Here is a 7,425-nt window from a genome sequence, read left to right as displayed (position 1 = left end):
TTAATTAATAAAAACTAGTTTCTTGAAAACCGACTTTATAAATATTTGTTTTCTCACATTTTCGTTCGTGTATATACGTAAGCATATATGTTTATATATATATGTGTGTGTGTGTGTATTAACATGGAAAATAATATTTTGATATTAAGTAAACTATATACATAAAAATATGTTTATAAAACTAATAATAATATTTTTAAAAGATGTATTTTACTACTTTATATATAATTAATAAATTAATAAGTTCACATATTATATATATATATAATATCATATTAACTTAATTATCGAGCTTTCATGAATCGATCTAGTTTGTTAACTTAGCGTATCCATATTTTACCCCTTTTCCTTTATAGGTTTTATCGTCAACGTGTGTTATCCGCAAGTCGTCACTCTTAACATTATATTTCACTTTTGTTCGTCTATCGAGGTGAGTACCACATTCCCCTCTTTTTACTTGTTTTTCCACCTTTTGGGGACATATGCGTAAATTGTATTTCACTTATATACTTATACACAAAACTGCAACTTTGTCTTATGTGTTAACAACTTATACTTTACTTGCTTATCTGCTTATATGCTTTTGCATTCGGAGAGGTCCAACATAATCTCAGTCTAGTATAATCAAACGCCAGTCGTTATAGCTTTGTGCTTCCCGACATCTCAGTTATACTTACTCATTTGGCTAATTGGTTATTCTCATATGACTTGTTGCAAATACTTATTTTCTATACATTTAAACTGGTGTGTTTCTCACTCAACCTTGTGTTGACAAAACTTCTTTATTTTCAACCCATATGTAGGTATTCGTTTGATGTGAAGTACAAGATCACTTAAGAATATATGCAAGAAGAAAAATTAATAAGACATATTATTACCGATCGATATGTGTACTTTGTTTATTTGGATTTTTGTTTTATATGTAATTTAATAAATAGATATTGAAACTTAAAATGTTGCATGATAGTAACCTTGAGAGCTGTGAAAATCAGCTCACGCCCCGTTATTTCCGCCGTATGTTGGGGTGTGACAGATTGGTATTAGAACCGAAGGTTTAAGATAGGTCGTTAGTGGTGCCATAGTAACATGCTTAGGAGCCCCATACATGCTTATCTGTTTACCTCTATGTGTTCAAATTAGTTAGTTTACAGCTTCCTTAGATAATTATTTACTATTTATTGTTGTGCACACACACACAAACTCCGAGGCTATTCCTCAACATTCAAAGAAAACTTTTCAAAAAAAATAAATTGCTTTTATTTTCGGGTAATTCCTTAAGGATTCCCACCTGTTGTTTTCACTCGTTCACCTTAGGGCTAGGTTATGTGGCATGTCCCTACGATAAATGAAAGGGGAAGAGAAACTGTGAGTTGGGCACTGGCAAAACGGTTCCAAGAACCAAAGGTAAGACGCTATTCCTTACCTGGGTGATAACCTGACCATAGTACTCAACCCTATGGACCCAAGCGAGACCCGAAAATGCCATATGACGGACACCCTAAGCTGTCAACCGTGACCACATTAGTGGTTGCATCCCTATAATATTTTTAAACCGAATTCACGGTGGTTCGTGGCTAAACTCGGTTTTCCCGATTATTGTGTTTCGTTATTTAAATGGTTAATTGGGTGAGAAATCCATGGAACCCATGGGCACTCCTACTATCCTTTTCTTAACTTGTTTTCGTATTTTTGTTGGAGTAATCAAACGTGGTGATTCACAAGATACTCCGACTATCCATATTTATTTTGATAGTTCGTTATTTAGTTGGTCGGTTAAAACGCCGTGTAACGCTCATTGGGCCGACAAACCTCATTGCATTGTTGATTCGTTAATTAGTTGGGACAATCAAAATGCCATGTAACACTCATGGGCTGTCCAACTCAGTTGTTTTTTCATTAGTTCATTGGGTCATTCAAATTACCATGGAAAGCTCATCGGAGGCCAACATCCACAATTTATATTTCGTTAGTTCATTGTAAACTTAATAATCTAAATTTTAAACTGACTTAACTCCTCATGTAGTCATCACACATTAATCTTATTGACTACATCATTTAAATAATTAAATCTTTGTGGTGCAAATCCCCTTACTTCTTAAGACAACATTATTATTTCCACATAATTAAACATTTTACTATTCCTATGATTTCCTCAATTTATTCTTCATCTTATAAATCCTCATTTTTTATCCCTATAGAATGTCGTCTCTAAGAAATCACCCTCGTCACCAACGTTCATTTGGTTCACGCGATCGCCGCTTGGCTGCTAGGATCACAAAAGAATTCGCTGCTGCGATGCCCATGATAGTCACTCAGATCCAAAGCCTCAACTCCAACGGATCTGCCTCATCGTCTGCACCAAATAACTATGATTTCCGCAACTTTTTGAGCACCAAATCCCCATCTTTCCGTGGTGAGGAAAATGCCACCGCCTTGCTGCAATGGTTTGAAGAAATGGAGAATGTCTTCATCCACTGTGAATGTCCGGACGCCAAACGGACTAAGTTCGCCTCGAGCAAGTTCGAGGGCCGAGCTGTCACATGGTGGAATGCTTTGAGGACTGACCAAGGGTCTGACTTGGTCATATCCATGCCTTGGGAAGAACTTAAAGAGGCAATAAAGAAGGAGTTCTGCCCGGAACACGAACTGCAAAGACTTGAGACTGTGTTTTGGGAACTCAAACAGATTGGTGGGGATAACTCTACCTACTCAACCGTTTCCGTGAACTTAGCCGAATCGTACCTCACCTTGTAACCGCCGACAACCGCGGCATTCAGAAATATATTACCAAGCATTTTTCGTGATGCTGTGAAAAGTCGTGATCCCTTAACCATTGGTGAGGCTATGGACCTAGCTGCTTCCCTCACTGGTCATGTTAGGGATGGAACCTTGTCTCTCAAGGATTCCAAGCCCAATCCCGACAAGACCGAAACTGACTCATCTTCTAATGCTAAAGCCGAACCCCAAACCTGCTTCCAACGACAATAGCCACAACCACAAGCGTAAAGCCTATGCCATTAACCAACCCAATAACCAACCTCCTCCTAACCAAAACCAAACTGCCCCAAACAAAAAGACATACCTTGGTCCTCATCCCCTATGTGCCAAGTGTAACTTTTATCACTCTCCCCAAACCCCTTGCCGACTATGCACCCAATGCAACCTTTATGGCCACCTTGCTAACACTTGTCGTATCCCGCCTAATGCATAAGCCATCTCACGTGCTCAACCCGGTACTCCTAATACCCGTTCTTGCTATCATTGTGGAGACCCAAATCATCTTCGTAATACGTGCCCTCAACTCATTCATGCTCATCAAGCCCAAACCATGGCTACACCCTACTACTTAACCCATGCTCACCAAGTTCAAACCCAACCACCTCATGTCCTTCAAGCTCCTTCTATTAATCCAAGTCAACCTTACTTAACCCAACTCTATCAAGATCCGCATCCGCAAGCTCAAGTGTACCAAGCCTACTTTGCTCAAGCCCCTGCTATGCAAGTTCAACCTATTCAAGCTATTCCAAGCCAGTCTACCTCAACTGCTCCTACTCCTGCAACTCCTCACGGTGCTCCAATTCAAGTCAATTAAACTACTCCTGGATCATGAAGACTTTTGCCATTCCCTTTATCTTAATTTTATTTGTCTTTCTTAGTTTCGTATTGTAACGCCTCTTTATGGCTTTGAATTATTTCCCCATTTGAACTATTTGTCTTCTATCTTATGAATAAAGTTCCTTTTTGCTTAAATAGATTGTTTATTAAAGCCTACTCATACCTTATTTCCTTACTTTCATTAACCTTAACTATTAATAAGTAATCTTTTCTTCAACTTTAAATACTTATATTTTGGCGATGTCTTGAAAATTTCCTTGCTTTAGTAAAATCCACTGCAACTTTTGAAATTATTTTATGCATTTGTGATTTTCTAGTTAAAATTCCTTGAAATTTGTATTTCCTCAAAATCATGTTTTCCTTAAACATTTTGTAACCCACACAATGGGGCGAGTTATGTGAACCCTCCGACGATCAAAGTAATTATGGATGCATACGTAATTAACAAATTCCTCGCATGGAAATCATGATCCGAATAGTTGTGTGTCATAATAAAGAACCCAAAGAAGTTGAGATAACGGTACAAATGCAAAGATGATAAAGACATGGTGGATACGTCGCTGGTACATCCTATATATAAGTGCCCTTATCGGATTTTCATTTGAAGAGTTACTTCAACTATCTAAAGTTCTGTATTATGTACTTTTAGTTAATGGTGTTGTTATAGTATTCCTTAATTTCGGGACGAAATTCCCTAAAGTAGGGGAGACTGTAATAACTCGGGATTTCGAACTTATACTTTTACCCGAATTGGTACGATGTTCGGGTTATTTTGTTAAATATATTGTGTTTATTAAGTTTAAATTAATCAATATATTATTATTTTAACTATTTATAATTATATCTTTACTATACTTGCGTTTTCAACCCAAAGTATAAAGTTTAACCTTTTCTATACGCATCCTCAAACTTTAGGGTTCTAATTGTAAATTAGGTTATAACCCATTTCACCCATCTGGATACCCATTGATCCAAACCCGAATCCATTCCATTTCTTTTACCCGGATCGTAATCTAGTTATTTGAATTTGAATCTTCGTCTGTTGGTTATATTTGATCTCGTAATTATATTAAATATCGTATTTGCGGCTTATCAAACAATAAAAACGTGTTAATTAAGTTTAAATCGTTCATCGTTATCCCGTATTATCCAAACCGAAACCCTAAAATCCATTTTCTATATAAACGAGCATATAGTCAGAATTAAATTCACACTCAACATCCCTTCACCATCGCCTACTATTCCCCTAAAACCAATTGCATTTTTATTGTGATCCGGATAGCAACCTGATTGTGTTTCTGGCCGTCACCATCCGAGTCTCGTTCACCTTCGATTAAAACAAGTTAAGGTAATTAAATTATACAGCCATGATCGCGTTTTGATGTTAAACAAAAGCCCGATAATCGATTTGGTTGATTGTGACAAGATTGAGCAGATCGATTTGTTAGGGTTTATATTCAAACTGGTTGTTAACTTCTTTTGTTTATATTTAAAAGGAATGAATTCATATTATGAGTTGTTGGTTAGCCCAGTCGGTTAAACATATGAATCACAGAGGGCAGGGTCGCAGGTTCGACCCCCTGCCACCCCGATTTTTTAGTACTTTTTGTTTATTTTTCTTTTAAATTAATTAACAAATATATTATTAATAATAATAATTAATAAAAACTAGTTTCTTGAAAACCGACTATATAAATACTTGTTTTCTCACGTTTTCGTTCGTGTATGTACGTAAGCATATATGTTTATATATATATACACACACTAGTGGGAAACCCGCGCGATGCGGCGGGAGTGATAATTTGCAAAACGGTACTTCACGGTATTGTTTTACGTTAAAGGGTTGCGTAATTCGAGCATGTATGAGAACGTTGGTAGTTTAATGACCATTCACCTATTTATTACTTGTAACCTATCAAATTATAAACGAATACAAAAAAAAAGTTATAGAAGATTGGTTTCATTTTTTTTTTTTGGGGGGGTGATTGGTGGATCGAGGGGTCATTCGGACACCGGATCTTAAATTGTCACCCATGGATTTCAGAGATGGTTGTGAATAGCAATCAAGCAATCAGAGATGGTTACGATCAGCAACCTTGTATGTGCAAACAATTTGACTTAGACATGTTCAAAACGGTTTGGGACTAGGAACCGGAACAACCGGTTCCTATATTCAAAACCCCCTTTTAAACCGGTTCCAGGCTCGAACCGGTTAGGGAACCGAACCGGTTCTCCCACCCTCGGACCCCTAACCTATCTAACCGGTTCTTACCGGTTCCTAACCCGGTTCCTACTTTTTTCCATTATAAGTAGGGCCGTCTTTCTAAAGAGTAGGGCCGTTTTTCTAAAAAGTAGGCCCGGTTCTTACCCCTAACCTATCTAACCGGATGGTTCGGTTCCAGAACCGGTTCCGGTTCCTACCTGCCCCCACTCAGAAATGCAAGAACCGGTCACAGATCATCGGGTTGAATCAGATAGGGTCCGGTTCCTACAAAAAACGGGTAGGAACCGGTTCGGGTCCGGTTCGGGTCCACCGGTTCGGTTCCAGGAACCGGTTTCGTTGAACATCTCTAATTTGACTTGTTTCAATTTTCACATGGAACAAAATATACAAAAAGTAGAAGATAAATTAACTCAAAGATAACCTAAACCAAATGCATTTTCATTTTCCATTTCAAAAAGAAACAGTATAAACAAAAATCAAAATATTCTAAATAGCGTTCTAAGTTCTACAAGCCAACCAAACCGAACTTTCTGAGCTTCAGCTAGACCGGACTTCCCCATCAGTTAGCTATCATCTACTTTGTCGCCGGAACTTGTTGCATTCATTCCTCCATAGTATCCTAAACAAAAAGCAAAATTAAAACAAACCAAAAGTCAAAATCATATTCAAAACATAAACAATCCATAGGCTTAACATTCAAATGATTACTGTAAATTAAAATTTTGAACCCATGTAGATAAAAGGCTTAGGCAAGCACATGAAATTATCAGTTACTCATAACATATGTTTTGACTATGTGCTTATTACATCATTTGACTTTGAAAATAAGTCAAACTCGTTTTTAGAAAATTTCCATGTATAAACAGAGGGGAATTTTTTTGAAGTACTTATATACCTATTGTACTCATATCAGTTGTTTTCTTCTGTAAGTTCTCAATAGGTTACCAAACCACCCACGTAAACAAAGAAACTATAGGAAAAACTTTATTTATAATGTATTTATTAAAGTTGTCTTGCATATAAAACTATAATATTGATGACTATTTTTATTATTATAAACAATTAGAGACTTCCTTGTATATTTGACTTTTTGAAGTCAAATGGCCTACTTATGAATTCTTAATTTCAAAATGAACAAAGAATTTCGTAAAAAAATCAGTTAGAGCCGGTCAAGTTGTTTGACCAATGCATTTGAACAACTTTACATTTTTACCCATTTGACCATAATCTAATTTCATTTTCATGTAAACTGGTAGAAAATTGGGCTTGTATTAAATGGGAAATCTAAAGCATACCTGTTTTCAACTGCAGTTGAGTAAGAAATTTCTGCAGCCATGCCACCAATCGTGTAATTGCAAATGAGATTTTTGGCAGCACGTGTAATGCATCATGGGACTGTATTTTGTCTCCTCTATCATCATCTTGTTGCCTTACTTCTTATAGAAACAATCAAGTAAACAAATGAACATGATAAAAAAACAATCAAATTTTCGCTATTAAAAAGATACCAATCTTTGAAGGTTACACTTTCATAAAATCTCCCTACAACGATCATCTCTTCCAACCATCCAAGTTCTTGCCTTGTA

This window comes from Bidens hawaiensis, unplaced genomic scaffold, assembly GCF_021521415.1.
Source record: "Bidens hawaiensis isolate Kalapana, Puna unplaced genomic scaffold, B.hawaiensis_p1.1 tig00020750_1, whole genome shotgun sequence".
Classification (NCBI taxonomy): Eukaryota; Viridiplantae; Streptophyta; class Magnoliopsida; order Asterales; family Asteraceae; genus Bidens; species Bidens hawaiensis.
The sequence above is the reverse complement of the archived record's forward strand: the minus strand, read 5'-3'. Positions refer to the sequence as shown.